At 42.2% G+C, this 21,464-nt stretch overlaps 1 long non-coding RNA gene across 1 annotated transcript; it reads left to right on the forward strand.

Annotated features, from left to right (window-relative positions):
* The first annotated feature begins 186 nt into the window (after nucleotides 1-186).
* On the forward strand, nucleotides 187-20,548 carry LOC116584207. The gene is made up of 5 exons (XR_004283093.1): nucleotides 187-281; nucleotides 4,898-4,967; nucleotides 8,635-8,768; nucleotides 15,622-15,921; nucleotides 20,490-20,548. It is a non-coding gene; the product is annotated as an uncharacterized LOC116584207 (long non-coding RNA).
* The last annotated feature ends 916 nt before the right edge of the window (nucleotides 20,549-21,464 follow it).

Consider the following 21,464-nt stretch of genomic DNA (forward strand, 5'->3'; position numbering starts at 1 on the left):
CTTCCATACCATGTCAGGGGTGTAATTCTTGATTCCATAGGTGACATGATGTTTTGTCTCCACTGGCTTCCTGATCCTTGTGCTGGGCAAGGGAACAATGGACCCTTCTCAGCGAGGCGCATACATCATTGCTAGAAGAGATGCATCCAATTGCCCACTCACATTTAGCCCCAAGACCTGCTATCTGTCCTGGATTTTCCCACCACCCAGTTGCTAATGACTTTTGTTTTGAGCACCGGAGTTCTTTCCATCTGCATCTGGAAGACATCGAATGTGCCCAGGTACCTTTTTGCAGACACCACATCATCTTCTCCTAGGTTTGTATTAGGCATAGGAACAGCTCCAGAAGCAGCAGCTTGAAAAACCAGACTTAAGAGAAGAAACTTCGAAACTTCTCTTGAATAGTTCAACTCAATTAATTGACTTTGTTCCTTTTCAATCTCCAGCTGGCTTTTCTTCCTGCCTTATATGTATGCAGATATTTCCACCCCCATTATTCCTCAACATCTCTGACACCAGATCTCAGGGAGCACTCCCACCTCTAAATTCCTCATTATCTGTACTTCCTATTTAATAATACCTTCTATTATTGCTTAGCTTTTCATAAAAATGATCTGATTTACCAGCTGGATTGTAAGACTGTTGACGGCACCCGGGCCAACCTGGATTTCCAAATGTACTATTATCATTGCTGTTTGTTTGCTACTTTTTATTTTTTAGGTTGACGTCTCTCCCTTCTACTTCTCACTATCTCCTTTGACCCTGAATCTTCAATGTTAGACCAAAAATGTGCTCACCAATACATTCAAATGAAAGTGAGGTCAGGAACAGAGCTCTGCTCTCCAGCCAGAAGGGAAGGAAGCCCCAGCATTCAGGATCAACATCCATAAATAACGGCATCCTAAGCATCTCACATCAAGCCTGATTTTTCAGATTAGGACTCTGTATGTCTATAAATCCATGTCTATGACTTTTAGGCTTTTCTGAGTCTTGTGTTGTTATGAAAACAAAGAAACGCTCTGGGGTGGAGAAGTAGCGGTGGTTGGGGGAGCATCTTGCCTTCGTGTGATAGGTTCTCTCAGAATGAAAGGACTTAATTTAAAACATTTTACTGGAAGTCATTCCACATTCTTTGAGTACTATTGCTGGTTTTTGTCTTGTCTCTTAAATGGGCATCCGCTGCATGTTTCTTAAGCTCCTTTTATTAGTGAGAGGACCATAGACATGATTTTTTTTTCTCTTTTAAAAATTTTTATTAATTTTTAAATTAACATATAATGTATTATTTGCTTCAGGGGTACAGGTCTGTGATTCATCAGTCTTACACAATTCCCAGCACTCAGCACAGCACATACCCTCCCCCGTGTCCATCACCCAGACACCCCATCCCTTCACCCCCCGCCCCTCCTGCAACCCTCAGTTTGTTTCCTGAGATAAGAGTCTCGTGTGGTTTGTTTCCCTCTCTGTGCCTCTTAAATGGGCGTCCACTGTACATTTCTTAACCCCTTCTATTAGTGGGAGGACCATAGACATGGACATGTTTATAAACGGCGCTAAGTACCAGTGGAAGAGGCTAGTACCACTTCACACGCATCCACCTGCCATGAAGTCCTGGGGAGGGGAAATGGCTTTACCATTCATTTCAGCGACTCGCACTTGCATTGGGCATAGAATTGTGTTTAAAAGGGCGCTTCAGGGTTATTTAGCTCAAACTCCCAGCAAATTCTGGGATTTGCTTTCTCATCTGGCTTGTGTTCGACCACTCCCGCATTGGCAGATCACGCCTGTGTGGTAGTCCCACCCACCTTGCCTAGCTCTCGTAGTCAGGAACCTTCCCGCAGGGAGGGTGGATCTTCTCGGTATTTGTCTGAAATGGCCCCTCTGTCTGCTCCCTACACTGAATGTAATGTCTCGAATTACCAAGGCTGGTCTAACCCAACATGGCACAGACAGCATGGGGCTGTTGTATGCCTGGATACCAGGGACCATGTTGGAAGGCGCAGGGTGGCTTATCCTCTCTCTCCCTTTCTTGCTTCTGTCATTTCAGATAAATTAAATTTAGAAAGTTATATAATTCTTAAACTTATAAGGGACCTCAAAGTTCATCGAGATCATGAATTTGCAACAGGAGCAAAAAAGGACCTGACTCTTTTCATGCATGAAGTACAGATGTATACACAGCCCATGAACATATTCAGTGGTGGTTCATTTTTATGGGAGAGGGCAATTAGGAAAATATATTTTTAAAAAGGATCTCAGGGGAGAAATAATGAAAACAAAAAGTTGAGAAACACTGAAAGGCCAGCATCTTCAGGTCAATTAAGTCAGAATCTATGAGAAAGGAGTGGGTCCCAGCAACACAATTTTTTAAAGCTATTTTTCTACTATATAGCCAGGACTGAGTACCACTGACTTAGATGAACCCCTTCTTATCGCATGGCCAAAAAGGGAAATCACCAATCAAGAGGAGTAAGCTAGACAGGAGTAGAGACCCTCTAGACTGCTGTTCTAATATTGTTTTCACCATGCCCTGATGCCCTTCTCAACTTTAATCCTATATAACTTTATTATGCTTTATTACATGTTAGCCCCTTGGCTGTTTGGTCCATGTGTTTAGGCCAGAGTTTATCCTGACAGCTTGAGTAATGATGTACATCTCTTTGTCTTGTGAACATGGAAAGTGTGCTATAGGCACATGAGTTTGAAAATTCAAGTATAAAAAGTATATTCTATTTCTCAACCCTGACTCGTATCTCCCAGTCACCAACTCCCTCCCCGAGATGTGTGCTCTGTGCCAAGTGTTTTGAATATCTGTCCAACAAAATTCTGTGCCTCCTTCTGCAGCTTTTAAGTAATGAAATCACTTGATAATTAAGCAGAAAACCATAGTGCTCAAATCAGGGCTCCCAAATGGCTTTACTCCCAGCTTCGTTGTATCTTCCTGAGGGTTTGGTAACAAGTACACACTCTTTTCCGGGGGTGAAATAACATCACTTTGAGCAACACTACTATTATACTTTCATTTTATACCAAACCTGCCTATACTGAAGATGGTCCTGTAAAATAAGATCACAACAGGCTGTCTCATTGTCCTGTTAGATGGCAGCAGGAGTGGGAAGTTACCTAGCACTTCACAGAACAAGCTAGAAAGCTTTGCCTATCACAGATTTCCTCATTTTTGCTTTGCTCTGCCTTTTTTTTGCTTTAAAAGAAAATCGCTATGGGGCATCTGGGTGGCTCAGTGGTTTAAGCCTCTGCCTTCACTCAGGTCATGATCTCAGGGTCCTGGGATCGAGCCCCTCCCTCTCTCTCTACCTGGCTCTCTGCCTACTTGTGATCTCTGTCAAATAAATAAATAAAATCTTTATGGAAAAAATTTTTAAAAATTTTAAAAAAAAGAAAATTGCTATAAGCACAAATTGATCAAAATCCTGTATAACTGATATATTTAATAAGGTGATATATTGGGGCACCTGGGTGGCTCAGTGGGTTATAGCCTCTGCCTTCAGCTCAGGTCATGATCCCAGGGTCCTGGAATCGAGCCCCGCATCGTGCTCTCTGCTCTGCAGGGAGCCTGCTTCCTCCTCTCTCTCTCTCTGCCTGCCTCTCTGCCTACTTGTGATCTCTGTCTGTCAAAAAAAAAAAAAAAAAAAGCTGATATATTTAAATTTTGATATATAACTGATATATTTAATATATTAAATATACTTAATATATTTAATAAGCTAATCTTTAAAAAGTGGTCTTTCCAGATGCATATAATGATATAATACCCTTGTTGGATAATTTAGATACCTTGAATAGTTTGATTATTGATTTCATCTCTTTTGTAATGAGATTATTAAAATAGAACCTCCTCCCTTTTAAAAAATGTTTTTTTAAAGATTTTATTTATTTGTCAGAGAGAGAGAGGGAAAGAGAGAGCACAAGCAGGTGGTGGGGGTTGGAGGGTAGCAGGCAGAGGGAGAAGCAGGCTCCCCGTTGAGCAAGCAGCCACGGGACTGGATCCCAGGACTCTAGGATCACCGCCTGAGCCAAAGGCTGATGCTTAACCTACTGAGCTACCCAGGTGTCCCAAAATAGAACATCTTTAAAACAACAACAACAACAACAACAACTATCTGTATTTCTTTTTTAAACATTTTTTATTTATTTGTTTGACAGAGAGAGACACAGCAAGAGAGAGAGCACAAGCAGGGGGTGGGAGAGGGAGAAGCAGGCTTCCCACTGAGTAGGAAGCCTAATGGGGGGTTTAATCCCAGAACCCTGGGATCGTGACCTGAGCTGAAGGCAGACGCTTCACAACTGAGCCATCCAGGTGCCCCCATCTGTCTTTCTTAACAAGATATTCCCGATATCCTAAATGATGACCTGAGGCAGTGACAAGCAATCATCTCTAGACTCTTACACTAGGCTGATAATTAATCTCCCAAATTCTTTTTTTTTTTTTTTTAAGATTTTATTTATTTATCAGAGAGAGAGGTGGGGGGAGAGAGCGAGCACAGGCAGACAGAATGGCAGGCAGAGGCAGAGGGAGAAGCAGGCTCCCTGCTGAGCAAGGAGCCCGATATGGGACTTGATCCCAGGATGCTGGGATCATGACCTGAGCCGAAGGCAGCTGCTTAACCAACTGAGCCACCCAGGCGTCCCTAAACTCCCAAATTCTACTCCTCTTCCCCACCCGACCCTCAACACCAAAGTGTTACCCTAAGGAGAAAAACTATTTTCTCGGGGAAGATAAATTCTTAAAACTGTTCTCTTGGAATTTATCCCTACCCTGAACATGCTGACATAGAAGTGATAACAGTTAAATTTAGAAAGTTCTTTCTCAAATCAAAGAATACTCAAGCTGAGAGGAAAAACAGAGCTCATTCTACCCCGTTATTTCATCTGACAGAAAGAAAATGGAAGACGAGGGAGGTCAACTGGTTTGTCCAAGGTCACGTGGGAAAATTCACTCGTAGGAGGTAATTGTTGAGTGTCTACCGTGTGTCCAGCCTGTCCCTGTGGGTTTCTGTCAGGAGCATGAGTGACAGTGCCAGGGCTGGGATTCCAGTTCTGTCCTCTCCCACCACCCGCTACTACAGTCCCCTCTGGGGACCTCTGGCCTTGCTGCCTCAGAGGATTAGCATTCAGAGTGATAAAAATAAAACCATTTCCAGGAAGATGGAGCCTCATTTTTCTCAGTCCCTTCTGGCAGGAATTAAAGGATATTTGGGAGGAAGCCAGGGACATGAATGAGTCCTTATTTGTAGAGATGATGCCACTGTCCCAAAGCCCATAGGACACGGCCTTGACTAATTTTATAGATAGCCCTCCTGTGGTTATGCACCCCCTTAGGAATCAAAGGGTGGTGGGTGCTAGATGGACACTGTCATCTGAAGACACACAGCACCAGAAAGCTGACCCACTCGGGGCTTACAACCTAGATTTACCTCCCCTAGGACAGTGCTAGAGCCAACTGAACCATAAACGAAACAGCCCTGGAACCTGACTTTTGACCAACAACTTACTGTTCCTGAAACGTCTATTTATTTTGGCTTCATGACTTCACAGAAATAGTGTGAGGTAAAATGATATGAATCACTTAAAGCCTTTCAGACCGTAAAGCACAACCTTGACTAGAAAAACAGAACAAGCCATAGATAGGCACAAAGCGTGCACATGTGCAAATACACACATGCACAGGCCACACGTGCACAGGTACACACACCCACCCACACATACACGGAAGCTAAGACTTATCTCCACGAAAATAAAATCTGACAATAAGAAGCTTCATGGAACAGTGACTCTGGAATATCTCTATGAATGAATATTCATTTTGTTTAAAAATTCACATAAATGGATGAACCAGGCAAATACTGTATGATTCCACTCTTATGAGGTATCTAGAGTAGTCAACTGAACAGACACAGAAAGTAGAATGGTGGTTGCCAGAGGCTAGGGGGAGGGGAGAAGAGTAAGTGGTTGCTTAATGGAAACAGTTCAAGTTTTGCAAGATGAAAATGTTCTGGAGATTGGTTGCACCATGATGTGCATTCACTTAATCATACTGAATTATACTCGTAAAATTGATTATGATGGTACATTTTTGTGTTATACACATTTTATCATAACTTAGGAAAAGTTTTTAAATAGAAATGAAGTAATACGTGTTCTCCATCAAGAGTTGTGGATTCATATATGAATTATATAGGTGTCACAGAGGGAAAACTTTTTATCTACCCTCTTGGATTTGGTACTTGGGACCAGTGAATTAAATTGCCAAAAGTCAGACGGGAGAGAGAAAAGACAATGTTGATTTACAGAGGTATTTGGGGGCTCACAAAGAAAGTTGTTCAGCTCGACAACTAAAACTAAGGGTTTACACACCTGACACAACAGAGGGAAAAGGTAGGGGTAGGAAAAGGCTCTTAGAGGAAGAAAAATTGGTTTCTTTAGGAAAAACAAATGGGCTTTTAGCAGAAAAACAAGGGAGGTAAGATAGTTTGTGGACAATGTTTGTTTATGCAGGTGTAAGTGGTCTTCTTTATCTTCTTGGGAGCATGACACTTCCCTGAAGAGGGGATTTATGATCATTCCATCCTCAATATCCTTCCTGGGAGTGAAACTGCCCAGGAGAGGGGAATTATGACAGTCTCTTTCTCAGGAGTTTCTGGTTTTAGTCTGGTAAGTGTGTGTCTGGGCCGGCGGGGGGTGGTGGGGGGGGCAGCGGTGGTCAGTTAGACAAAGCTTCTTTCTGCATCTGCTGATTCTCAAATGTCTTCAGCTCAAAATAATTTTTATGCTACTGTGGTGTAATTTGGACTAGTTCATAAGTGTTCTTCTAAATATTAAAAAAGGTGCTGTTTGTAATGTTTCCCAAAACTTAAGTTAATGTGTATGCCAAATGACCCTCTTCCCTCCTTGCAGAGGGCCCAATACAAATTTATAAAAACCTTACCTGTTAGTTCAACTTCAGGCCACAAAAAGCCGAGACTAAAAGCTCAAAAGATCTTTTGAGATCAATTGTCATCGGCAAAAGGCAGTGAAGGGATAAAATTGGGGGCTATACGTTGGTACAAAAATGTGATTTTACACCTGGGAGGCATCAGCTGTGAAAGGCACAGAGGATTTTCTTTCTGCTTTAGACTCTAGAGCACAGAAGAAATGGTGCTTATAAGAACATGACCTCTTTGAGGGGCTGTTCGCTGGTGCTCAGGACCAGAGCCGTGCAGGTGTGAGTTGCTTTTAGAAGGGATGTTTGTCTGTTTCAGGGACTTTCTCAATATGGCTTTCATTCTTACATTCTGTGTGCTTTACTGCTTCACTGAAAGTGTGTGAAATAAACCTAAGGAGTTTTCCAGGCAGAGTAGAAGTCTACGGAGCATTGATACTCCAAGTGTGGTCCTGAACCTGCAGCGTGTGGGAGCCCTTTAGAATTCTGAGTCTCAGGTCCCAGCCCTTACCTGCTGACTAGAATCTCCATTTCAGCAATATCTCCAGGGGATTCTTATGTCCTTAAAGGGCCGGTTGGAAAGGTGGAGTTCCGGGCTCCACCTCAGCAAATCTTTCCTAAAAGGCTGGCCTAGAAGTTTCAAGTGACTTACATGAGCATATGAAATTTCATATCTACAGAATTTCTACAAGACTAATTGCTTCTGGAGGAGAGTCTGGGAGAGGGAAACTGTTGTGTCATACCTTTCCTATGGCTTGAATTTTTTTTTATTATGTGTGTATATTATCTTTATTATGATAAAGTCATCACCACATTTCAATAGAACATTATAATTTACGAAGTATTTTCCAAAGCATGATTTCACAAATACTCCAAACATCCATTAACCAAGAAGTAATACATTCAGGTATCCCTAAACTACAGATGAAGATTTTGTAGTATAGAAATAAAGATCATAAAGGAAACATTGTAAATTAAAGCCCAAAATAGGATCCAAGTGTTTAAATTGTTTTTATTACAAAAAATGCAAGCATTTATAAAATAAACAGAATATTATAATGGACTCCCATGTACTATCACTCCCACATCCTACTTCATTTTATATATATATATATATTTTTTTTTTAAGGTAAAATGTACATACATTGAAATGAACAAATCTTATCCAGATCCTTTTTTCTCTTAATTCCAGTCTTCTTTGGCAAAAATCTGGCTTGATTGCCTCCCAAATGTAAATGCTATTGACGGATTTCCTGCTGTTTCCTACATTGAGTTGAATCATCCTTCCCTCGATTTAGGTTTTGGCCAGAAGCGGAACGCCTTTGTTCTCAGTCAGAAAGCATATGGGATATTAGGTCTGACTGCTGCATTGTTACCACTGGCAAGTGAAATCCAGGCATGCCCCCTTCAAACTGTCCTCCTGGCCAATAGCTTCCCTCCAAACTGAAAGCTCACAATCTCTGAGCTATGCTACACCCAGAGCCAGCCTTGCACCCTATCCCACCACAGTGCCCACCACTTTGAGTCGGCTCTTTGGGCCATCGTAAATACACTTGACGCTCATTTATTTAGTGTTCTGCGCCAGGCGTTGCTGGTACTTGATCTTGTCTCAAAAAGGTCTGAACTCAGAAGACTCCCATTTCCCTTTAAAAGCTGGAAAAGAAAATATAAGCTTGCCTTCCATCTCATTGCAGGAGATGAGTCAGCAGAACCGGAAATTCTCCCTGCACAAGCCCTTCTGATCCCGTGGGCTGGGCGTGTGCGGCACCGAGCGAGGGCTGGGAAGGAACCGGCTTCTCCCCTGGAACTACTTTGAGAGGTGAACAATGTAAGTTGGCTGGTGAGTTTAGAAGTGTTGACACACACACCTTGCCCATTAGAACTGTCCCAGCATGTTTTGGGGAAAGCTCAGCTGCTTCCAAATAAGGAACGAGGCAAAGAGGGAAACTGGTGGTTGTCAGAATCCAAGTGGCTTCAGAGCAGGAGAGGTCAGTGGAGTCACTGCTGGTGAAACTCAGCATGCATCTGAGTGGCAAGCTGGGCTTTTGGGCTTTCGGATATGTTTGAGGAAAGCAGTGATTGAAGGCGGCGTTAAAGAGGGTCCTTCAATGCCCATAAAAGCCCTAGTGGGGCAATTATGCACCCATGGTGAATTACAGAATGAAGAAGAGCTGTGGGCACTGGAAACATCTCAGTAGGAAGCCACCTCCAGCTCATTCCATAGCAACGGTGCCAAAAGCCACAGATGGCACTCGAGCCACGGCCCGTGGCCTGGGTTCTGCTCCTAACCAGCTGTGAGACTTGGAGTCAGTCATCCCACCTCTGTGAGGCCTGATTTTCTCATCTGCAGAAAAAAAGTTAAAGCATGATAAGATCTTCCATTTCTAAGCTGCAGATGTCCCTCGGCTGAATGCGGAGTTACATCCGGGTAAACCCATCATAAGTTGAAAATCCCGTGAAGTCGAAAGGCCTCTGATGCTTCTAACCTACCTTGATCAGGGTTCAGCCCAGCTAACCTTAAACATGCTCAGAGCACTGACATTAGCCTACAGTTGGGCAAGATCGTCTCACGCAAAGCCTGTTTGATCATCGAGTGTTGACAATCTCACATAATTGAATAGTGTACTGAAAAATGAAAACCAGAATGTCTCCATGGGTACAGAGCAGCTGGAAGTCTATCAGTCGTTCACCCTCTCGGTGGCGTGGTTGACTGGGAGCTGCGGCTCACTGCCATGGCGTCCCATCACAAGACAGGATCGTGTGGCACGTTGCTAGCCCGGGAAAAGATCCAAATTCAAAATCCAAAGTATGGTTTCTACTGAATACGTATCACTTTCGCAGCATCATACGGTGGAAAAATGTTAAGTCGAACCACTGTAATCCCGGGCACCGTCTGTACTCTAGCTCTGTTACCCACTCGAATTGGTTTAGCATTAACCCCACCTTTTCCTTTCCTTCCATGACTTTCTCCAGTGAGACAGTAAGAGAGAAATAACCAAGTGTGGCCGTGAGCGCAGCCAGGACTCTTTAAAATAACTGTTCTGTGGGAATCAGGCACTCCGTGCCGAGTGTGTGTGTGTGTGTGTGTGTGTGTGTGTGTGTATTTCTATTGGGTGGGGCTGTGTTGAGGGGAAAAAGCATTCAGCCCGCTCTGAATGCTTCAGCTTTGCAGAAAAATAGATGCAGCAAAGATTGAGGAGCAAGATTTTGCATAGGAGAAGGAGGTGGGGGAGGAGGAAATGTGCTGAGATTCCAGCACTGAATTAAAAAAAGAATGAGGACACAGAAGGGTAGGCTGAGAATGAGCCAAGAAGTAAAAATATGCTGGGGCTTTTAAAAAGGGTGTAGCCAGAGCCGGTTAAAGCCTACCCTTCCACTCGGACTGGCCTTCCCCTCACCCCGCCCGGACCCATTCTAAATTCTTTCGAGGCTCGGGTCCCTCCCCCCTCCTCCCCCGCGGAGAAATGATCTAGGAGCCGGGAGGAAGTGACACATTTTCCTGCTTGAATGGAGCAGGCCCCTGCAGCCGCTTCTCAGCAGTCTTATCTCACCCCAGCCACCCATCGCGGGCGCCGAGCTCCTCAAACAATGCCTTCCTCTGGCTCAATGAACCCGGGGTTAGGACTCGAACGCCCGGGCGGTTCCCTGTGCACAGGTTCAGGGTAACTGTGCGTGCTTCACGTTCCTTTCCTGTTCCCCATCCAGTGAATAATCAAGTGCGGAGGGTAGCACTTAGAGTTTTGTTCCACCAGGAAAGGGGTCTCAGCCCCGCCCCTGCACCTCGTGAACGCTGTGCAGTGCAGGGCCCCTGGGCCGTGAAGTAGGAAAATCCTAAAGTAGGTAGTCCTTGAGGACTGGATTTGCACTGTGTGACCTCGGGCAAGTTACACAGCCTCTCTGAACTTACTTTCATCCTCTACCACAGGAAGGGGTGACTTGGTAATAACAACTGCCTTGAAGGCTCCAATGAGGATTTAATAAGGCAGCAGGTGGGAAGCGCTTGGAGGGTTGTAAATCTGTAAAGAAGCCCATTTTCCTACCCCGCCCATCAAAGACACTCACCCCCCTCCAGTCCAACCCACACTACTACTTGGGTACCCCTTAATGGCATTTTTTATCAGTACCTCACCAGCTTAGTATTTAATTTTACGCAGCTATATTGTAGCTTAATCATATAGGCCTCATTCCCTCAGTCACACCAAAAACATAAATCAGCATTCCAGGCGAACATCTTATTAGCAGCTCCCAAATGACTAACTAAATGCTGTACTAACAGAATAATAAAACTACATAAAAATAGAGAGTGAAGGGGTGCCTGGGTGGCTCAGTCCTTAAGTGTCTGCCTTCGGCTCAGGTAGTGATTCCAAGGCCTTCGGATAGAGTCCCACATGGGGCTCCCTGCTCCGCGGGAAGCCTGCTTCTCTCTCTCCCACTCCCCCTGTTTGTGTTCCCTCTCTCACTGTCTCTCTTAAATAAAATCTTAAAAAAAAAAGAGAGAGAGAGAGAGTGAAGTTAAGTGCAGCGCAGGCAACAGGGCCTCTAGATTTCGGGGTTCCCACTACTGTTTTTGGCCCACCTGGTGTGTATCTCTACTACGGAGGATTTTTCTTATATTATAATTACCTGGTTCCATACTCGTCTATAAGCTCCTTGAAGGCAGCGACAATGCTGTTTTTATCTTTATATTTCCAGAACTTAGCTTAACAAACTACATCATAGGCACATGATAACTGTTTAATCAGTTACTTTGAACAAGCCACTGGACTAGTAGCTTTTTGCCTATTCGATTTGCTGATGGAGGCTTCGCTCCTGGAATAGTGCCTGGCACAGAGCAGGCACTCCCCAGACCCGTGTTAAGTGATTGCTTGGGATCTTCCTGGGCTTCACATGCTTCACCCCGTATGAGGTTGGTTCACTGGGGTCAGTGGACTAAATTAGCTGTTCTCAAGTCCTGGTTCTCCAATGGCCCACAGCAGAATTGTACTGGGGTTTTAAAAGATACAGATTGCCTTCCTGGACTCCACTCCTGAATGATTCAGAAGTTCTGAGCTAGCTCTGTAGCTTAAAAAAAAAAAAAAAAAGGAAATCTTTCCGGATGATTCTGGTGCAGGACAAAATGTAGGCCTTGCTATTAGATCTTTCTAACGGTTCTCACATAGTGTGATTTGGTGTATCACTTCAACTGTTTCAAAAGTCGGCAGATCATCAGAGGAGTTTACGAGGCTGATATAAGGTGAGTATATAGAGCTTGATTTAAACCAACAGTACCTCAGGCGAGTAGTAATCATGCACCCTATAAACTGATACTTTTATTTATCATGTGTTTAGAGAAGTTAGAGAGGAGCTCATTTTTTGAAGAAGTAAATATGTATTGCGTACCTCTTTCTGTTCAAAATAAGGGATTTTTGACGTATATTTTTTTCTGATTTTCCGAACCAGACGACTTCTTAGGAGGCAGATAGCACAGCTTCAAATTTAAATGAAAAGAAGTTGTTTCAGAAAATGACACAATGTCATCCATTACTCAGGCAACCATTAGCTGATAGCTCTCACAACTGGGCCAGTCCTGAATAAAGTACTATTTTATTCAACCTGGGCCTTAAGTGCATGTGTCATAAGATGCTGAAGTTACTAGGGGTACAAAACCCAGGAAGGGTTTTGTGTTTTTTAAAATAAGATTTTATGGGGCGCCTGGGTGGCTCAGTGGGTTAAGCTGCTGCCATCAGCTCAGGTCGTGATCTCGGGGTCCAGGGATCGAGTCCCGCATCGGGCTCTCTGCTCAGCAGGGAGCCTGCTTCCTCCTCTCTCTCTCTCTCTGCCTCTCTGCCTACTTGTGATCTCTGTCTGTCAAATAAATAAATAAAATCTTAAAAAAAAAAAAAAGATTTTATTTATTTATTTATTTATTTATTTATTTATTTACTTACTTACTTACTTATTGAGGGCTATAGAAAGAGAGCAAGCACATCCCTGGGCACACAAGCAGGGGGAGGGGCAGGGAAAGGGCATGGAACAAGCAGACGAAGCACTGAGCATGGAGTTTGACCCAGGGCTCCACAGGACCCACAACCCTGAGATCATGACCTGAGCCAAAATTAAGAGTCAGAGGCTTAGCCAGCTGAGCCACCCGGGCATCCCAGGGTTTAGTATTTCACACACTCTGGTGATAGCAGGCCCACTTTACTTTTCACTCATTAGGTATTCTCTCTTGGCTGGGATCGTTTAACTTTACCCCAGTGATGGTTGAATGCAACTTTTGGATTGATGTTGACTGGCTGGCCCCTTAGTCCTCTTTGCATTTGAGGCAGCTAATCAAATGACAAAAGTTCACTTCTACACCCCCATAAATATATTTTTTCTCTCTCTCAAGTCAAAGATTTGGTTTTCATCTGTTATATAGAGGTACAGGTAGGGATAAGGAGCCTGGGGTGGAGGAGGGAAGCATGTCTATTTTAACTACATCACGGTCCCTTCCATTCAGCAGCCCAGCATTTGCTAAGAAGCCAGGTAACTGGGGGAAGAGTCCAGAAAACTTCTAGAGATTTGGCATCTCTTAACAGCCAAGTGAGGCTGGGACAATGAGGGTGCTATGGTCATCTGTTGGATTACACCAGTGTGATTATAGGTATTCTTTGTTTCTTTTTTCTATTTTGATGAAAATTTTTGCAGTGACATTGTCATTGAAACAAACAACAAAAAACCTATGACACTTCACAACAGATCGGCCATTCAGTCAACTTTTGACAGTTCTGTCATGTTTCTGACACGGAAACATGTTCAGCTCCTCCAGGATGGTAAGGGTAGCACATGTCTGCCTTTCTGATCCCCTGTGTTTGGTTTCTGTCACTATGTAACTTCTGGTCACACAGACAGACAAGGTCAGTAATGGTTGCACAGTCCCTGAGGATATTCTGTGTGGTGACAGGGGAGAGCATATCCCTCAACACTGCTGCCCACAGAGGTACTGTGGAGAGTCTGCCTGGCCAGAATTGGTGAGTCACTGGCCCAGCAAGTGAATGCCATTGAGTTGCATAAGAAATTTCAGGATTTAACAGGGAAATTCCAAATTGCAAAGTTTTGGCTGACTGAAAAAAAAAGAAGAAGAGAGAAAGGAAGGAAGAAAGAAACATGCACAAATACCAGAGCACTTTCCATCAATTTTTAAGAGCTGGAGTGACAAAATGGAGGTCACCGACATCTTGGATTTGTCCAAAGAGTTGATCTCTCTGGAAGGAACCAGAAGCTCACACTGAAGGGCATGCAAATTTCTTCTTCCTTTGAGATCCAAAGCTGTGAAGCACATCTCTAAGTATGACCTGGAGGAAGTATTTGCTCTAGTAACCAGTAGGACTCGTATTGAGCATGGACTCATCTAAGGTGCATAAGATGACAGGGGTGGTATACAATGACATGTATTTCGTGACTATACTCTCAGACGTTCTGCAGAGGGATGAAAAAGACTGGGGATGACTCTTACATGTAAAACCAAAGGAAGTAGCCTCCATGTCATCTGCAAGGTTTGGAGTCACCATTCTGCTTTCTTCAAAATCATGTCTCTGGTGAGCAGTTGGGAGAAATGTCACCAACATTATCCAGTTCTCAGCAGCAACTTTTAAGTGAGTGGAAACTCTTTACAACTAAGTGGAAAGAGATTGCATTTTATTGTCATACTCCAGTTCCCTCAACTATAGAATTATCATCTTCATACATCCCACTGTCTTATTGCAGCCTTGCATTTCTAGCTAAGTAAGAGCGGGAAGGATGAAAAGTGGCACTTGCTTTGCACCGGTGACATTTTCTCAAAACATTTGTTGCTAGTTGTTGGACAGAACAGGTGGTATTCGCCCCATTTCATAAGGGTGTAAGGTCTCATAAAAAGACAACACTTGATTGTGAGTGATACTTTTTTAAGCAAGAGCACAGGGAATAATCATAAAGGGCTTGTATTCTACCAACATAAGGACTTTTACTATTTAGTATGAACTATCCCATATGACCTTTTCTCCCCTCAATAAATCAGTGGTTTTTAATATTTTGGGCCATGGGTTCCTTAAAAAATCTGATGAAAACTGTGGACCTTCTGCTTAGAACAGAGCATATATGCCTATATGCATGGAATAGTTTTTATGCTATATCATGGGATTAATTCACCCCAAGTTAAAATTCCCCTGCTAAAGACACGGAAGAAATAGAAAAAGAAAGTTCTGGAATGGATCTTCTTTCCAAAATTCTCTGAGGCCCATCTCCATGGTGACTGCTTAATGTGCCAAGTTCTAGGGCCATACCTTCATAAGGTAAAACTTGCGATCCGGTTATTTTTGCCATTATTTTTAACCTCTCTTCTTGCAATGGTTCTCTGCCTTGGCCATATGTTAGAATAATATCCCAAGGTGTGCCCAAAGCCATACCCCAGATCAATGAAATCAGAATTTCTGGAGGGTAGGAGCAATGGATCAATAGTATTTCAAGCTCCCAGATAATTTGGATGTTAAATCGAGATTGAGAAACACTGCTTTTCTGCCTCTCCATATTTAAGAGAATAATTCTGTTAGTATGGGCATTCCAGCTTCTGCAAATTCCTCTGTCTTCTGTGTCTTTCTGTGACACTTTCAGTGTCTTTTCTGTGTGGGGTATAAAATTTCCTCTCTAAGTTAATAATTGCCTTTCATCTTGTTATTTAGAATGTCACTAAGAAACGTATTGTTCAGCTACCAGTCAAAGATTTCATTTGACTCAGAGGTTATGATGGGGAGAACAAGAAGCAGAAGAAAACGAAAGCTACTCTGGATTATTAAACGCCATCCAAGCTCATGGATATGCTTTACTGAAAGAACAGAAGACAAAGAGGAGGTGGTGGCCAAAAAAAAAATTCTTGAAGCTGATTTTGAAGAGGTAGATGACTCAGTTAAATCTGCATGAGTAAAGAGGTCCAGAGACAAGGCAGAAACATCTAAGAAGTGCTACTGCTTTCATCGGTAAAGGTGAAGAGTAAGGTGAAGCCTGAGTAGGTGGGATTAAGTAGGCAGGAAAAAAAAGTTCCTATAAAGTCATAATTTTAGAGCTAGAAGGGACCACTGAGATACTCGAGTGCTATTTCTCTCGTTTTATAGATGAGAAAGCAATCCAGGTTGGTGATGCCCCTGCCTAAAGTCTCAGCTGGTAGTGGGTGGGTCAGGCATGGGTCCAGGCCTCTGAATACAGAGAGCTCTCTCATCTTTCATGGCTGGAAAGGTGATCACACCTAGACTTGTTCTTTTTTTAAAATTTATTTATTTATTCTAGAGAAAGAGAGAAAGCACACATGAAAGCAGGGAGGGAGGGGCAGATGAAGGAGGAGAGAGAGAATCTCAAGCAGATTCCCCACTGAGTGCAGAGCCCCACTCAGGCTCAGTCCCACCACCCTGAGGTCATGACCTGAGCCGAAATCAAGAGTTGGGTGCTTAAATGAGTGAACCACCCATGCACCTCTAAACATAGTCACTTTTGAGAATAAAAGGGAACAACAGACAAACCTAGGTTTCTTTTCTTCCTAAAATTCACCTGTCATCTATCTTATTTTGCATTATCTGTCATCTTATTGATAATTGTACCATCAGTAATCCTATTGGAAAGTGGCTTTTAGCAGCTTTTCAATGACCTCTAACTCATCTCCCAACTCTTCCTGTTGAGAACAGTGAGCTGTCAATAAAAAGAAAATCTGCTGGTTTTGTTGTTGTTTTGTTCTGTTTTTTTTTTTTTTTTTTTTTTTTGAGAGAGAGAGTGTGCGCATATGCTTGCACATGTGAGTGGGAGAGGGACTGGGGGAGAGAGAGAGAATCTTAAGTGGACCCCATGCCCAGCACAGAGCCCCACATGGGGCTCAATCCCACAACTCTGAGATCATGACCTATGAAAGCATGACCTGAGCAGAAACTAAAATCAGATGCTCAACCCACTGAGCCACCCAGAAGCCCTTAAGGCTGGGTTTAAATATCTGCCACATATGGGTCAGTGACAACAATGGTACTTCTAATCAGTTCTCTGTAGGTGCTGCTCTTATGTTAGCCTGTTAAAAATTTACTCTTTTGGGACCTTCCAAGAACAGAGTGCATTTCCTTATGTTTTCAAATGGCTAATTATATATGTCTCCTGCGACATCTGTTTTTTCTTCTAAAAGGGTAGTTACCAGAGTCTGAGATACTTGGTAAACCCCTTTATAATCACTCTGTACTGATATAGAGTGAATTTGTGTTATAAAACTTAACATAGGCTTTTTGGGACTCCATTTCTAATCAAACTTGAGACCAGTCAGGGGTAGGATTCAGTCAAGTTTATACAATCCTAATGAAATACATAGATTTCAGTCATCAATATGCCAATGTCTATCCACCTGTTGTGGCCTCATGTTCAGGTTTATTAACATAGCAGCCAGTTAATTCAGTTATCTTAATTCTTAGTGGCTTACCAACCATTGGCCCCCCTCAGTTTGCTCTTACAGCAGACTTCTGCTCTACGGAAGTAGCTTAAGCGCATTTATTCCTGGATGTCAGGATTTTAGCTGAGGAACAACCTTCCAACTTTGACGGAACTGTTACTATCTGACCGAGTTGTCTTGATTTTTATTAGCCTCTTTCAGATACAGCTGTCCTTTCTCTTGGATGATTTGCCTGGGACCATGAAGCCTTCAGTGGTAAAAGAGGTTCAGTTGTGGAGGTGGGTACGTGTGCTGGAGGGAAGTCTTCTTAGTTTGGAAAGGACTCTAGCAGGGAACATAGGTGGGACATGCAGTTGTATTTTCACGTGACCTTCCAGAGAATCACACCTTTTCCCTTCTGCAACTTGGTGGGGATGGCGAACTTTGCTATGGTGGAGGAGGTTCAGTTGTGGAGGTGGGTGCTTCAAATAGCATTTGCACAGTGGTGTCTTATCTAATTTCCCTCTCTGAAAGCAATTTTGAAGTTTAACTTCTGTTGTAGCTTTATTGCCTTCCAAATTAAGAAGTTATTAAATTTAAATTTTTATTACAAAGCTACCAACATACCATGTCAGAGAGGTTTTTGCAGGTCTATTAAGTATAAGCCGGATTTGATTCATTAAGCTTTCAATTTTTTTCCAAAGCTGTCTTCAAGTGTTTGTGGAAGCATACATAACCTTTCTTGGGAGGGGGGGTGAGAGTCTATTCAAGGATGAGGGGTACAGTCATACCAGGCTGCCTTTGGGGCCTTCATAGATGGGTTTATATGTTTTACCCCCAAGGCAATTTTTACTCAGGCAATTATAGTCTGATTGTTTTCAAAATGTGTGTGTTTGAGGACCTATCTTCTGTAAGTGCTCTGGTTCAAGGAAAGTGACTGAGATAAACAGTAGTTTGGTGGGAAAATCGAAGGAGCGTTAGATCAAACGGTTTGAGAGCCAAAAACTGGCTTCTAATTCTCAGACTTTCCATGAACTAGCGCTGGGTGACCTCAAGCAAGCTACCGGAATTTTATAAAAATGACTTGATCTCTTAGAACCCCAGTGTTCTCATATCTCTCAATAAAGGTCTCTGTGAGATAACAGGCATGACAAATAAAACTAATGTACTGTCCCAATGCAGAAAACTATCATTGATCTTGTTGTCATTCATAATGATGTGAGAAGTGAAACCTGAATTACGGTGAAAACTGAAATGAGCAGACCTGTGGCTCACTCAAGAATTTGGAAGGTGAACCCAGGAAGACCTGCATACACTTTCCCTCATGTTCCAGGCAGACTCACTGTTGAACCAGGCTTCGAATTCAGAAGTGCTACTGTGGAGTAAGACATTGTGAAGTGTGTGTTGACATCAAAGGCTATTTTTTGAATGGTTAAGTGACACGTGCATTCTTTGTTGCTCTGAGGGACGTCGAAGCAACGTGCACTGGCCTTGGATATGGTAGAATAGGATCCAGTAATCAATATTAGAGGACCCCTAGGTTCTGGAATGTATTCAGACCCAATGCTTATCTGAATAGTTAATGCAAAACTGATGAGTAGAAGGTCTGGTGGAAACACGTCGAAGGATTTGCTATTTTGGGTTCAATGTACCATGGCTAAGAATGTATGTAAGGAAGGAAATGTGTGTAATAAGGACTCATGGAAGTACTCTTTCATCACTGTTGTCTGTGAGTCCAGAGGAATAATGAAAGACTGTGCAGGATGTCCCGCCAGGAGGCTTGGAAGTACTGTGAGCTCTGAAGTGTTTCTCATGACCTGCTACAGAATGCCTTGAGCTAGATAGGTGTAGGGAGTGGGCAATGGCAGGATACAATAAACCTAATATAGTGGATGTCCAAAATGAGGTTAAAGCACAGATACAAACAGCTTAAGCCTGCAAGTGACTTATCACACATTGGGGCAGAGTTGTGCAGCAACTTCTGGGAAGAAATACAGGAACGATACTAACTGACAGTATGGTGAGAAACGAATAAGGAATAGCTTCTAGCATGTCCAAATTGATCTTTATTGCAAATCAAAAACAGCCTTTATTTGTAAATAATTGATTTCTTCTGATGTTGGTTGGTTGGTCATCAGTCACGACTACACATACTCACGTGTAGTCATCTTAATTTAAAAAAACAAAAGAGAGGAAGAGATTTACTTATGACTTATGGGGAAGTCCCTGAATCTGTGGGTGGTGATGTGCTAATAAATGTCTAACCACCAGCTTTCTGGTGGGAGCAGCAAGGGTTGTAGGGGGTCTCAGAGGACTGTGGGCTAATTTCTAGCATTTGCCATTTCCTAAGATATAAATATTCCCATCATGACCAGTTTCTACTATACAGTGGCAATAGATGTAAATAACCCCAAAAGCATAGAAAAGAGTAAAATGGTAAAATAATTAGAAAGTAATGAGATCTGAGTGTGTATTATCTTTGTTTGTAATATAAATAATTTGATTGTTGCTATATAGTTTTTAATTTTTAATAGTGTCTGTTTAACAACCAGCTTGCAAAATTCCTAAAAATTTAACAACCAGCTCTTGAGAGACAATATGAAGTTCTCTAGGACACCATTGGCTGTGAGTTAAAGAACATCAGAACCTCTTTAGGGAAAGATAAAAAGATAAAGGAAGAGCAGTGAAATATTTTTTTTTCTGTATGAAAAAAATACAGAGAAATGCGGGTTTAGATCCTTCTCCATTCAAGTTAATACTTAGCTAGAGAGTGATTATGCTCAAATAATGCTGGCTTCTGGATCCATGTTTTTTGTTCCATGCTTCGTGTTAGATCTCATTTGTTGCATATTCAAGATGTACACTTAAAAATTACATAGTAATGGAGCGCCTGGGTGGCTCAGTGGGTTAAGGGTCTGACTTCAGTTCAGGTTCAAGATCTCAGGTCCTGGGATGTAGGCCCCATGCAGAGTCCTCACTCAGCAAGGCCTCTGCTTCTTTCTCTCCTTCTGCCCCTCCCTCCAAGTACACGCGCGCTCTCTCCCTCTCTTTAAAATAAAAAAAAATAAAATCTTTAAGACACGACATAGTAAAGAACCCTTTTACACCTAATGTTCCCCAACTTTTTTGACTGTAGAATCCTTTTTTCCTCCACAGAATACTTAATATTTCGTGGACAATAGATTGAAAAACACTGCTCTGTGAGTAGGCAGAAGTACCTGTTCCCTCAATATTTGTCTTCAATGACTTCAGTCAGACACTTTACAGCATGTCAGTCAAGTGTGTGGATATGCTAACAGTGAGTCTCAAGTTTGATTGTGTATAAGATTTGTGTAGAAGCTTGCTTGTTATGAAATGTAAAACATGCTAATTTATTTAAAATGTAAAAAATAATTTATTTTATTAAGTAGGCTCCACGCTCAATGTGGGGTTTGAACTCATGACCCTGTGATCCAGAGTCACATGTTTTACTGACTGAACCTGCCAGGGATCCCTAAAACATGATGTTTTAATATACATATATAAAGTGATTACTAGTAAAGTTAATCAGCATAGCCATCTCCTCACGTAGTTACTGCTTTGTGTGTGTGCATGTGTATATTTGTGTGCATGGTGAGAACACCTGAAATCTATCTTAGCAAATTTCCAGTATATAATACACTATATTAACCACATTTATTATGTTGCACATAGATCTCTAGAGCTTATTTATTCTACATAGCTGCAATTCTTTACCATTTGATGAATATCTCCCCACTTCTCCCTTCCCTTAGCCCCGGCAACCACCATTCTGCTCCCTGCGTCTGTGAGTTCAACTTTTTGGCCTTACATGCAAGTGAAATCATGCAGTATTGTCTTTCTTTGCCAGGCTTATTTCATTCAGCATAGTGTCCTCCACGTTCATCCATATTGCCGCAAATGGCAGGATCTCCCTCTTTTGAAGTTTAAATAATACTAATATTATATATATATAACATATATATATTGTTATAACATATAACATATATATTGTTATATTATATATTGTTATAACATATAACATATATATAGTTATATTATATATTGTTATATATATAACATATATATGTTAAATATATATATGTTATATATAACATATATATTGTTATAACA

The sequence above is a fragment of the Mustela erminea genome, chromosome 2, assembly GCF_009829155.1.
Source record: "Mustela erminea isolate mMusErm1 chromosome 2, mMusErm1.Pri, whole genome shotgun sequence".
Lineage (NCBI taxonomy): Eukaryota > Metazoa > Chordata > Mammalia > Carnivora > Mustelidae > Mustela > Mustela erminea.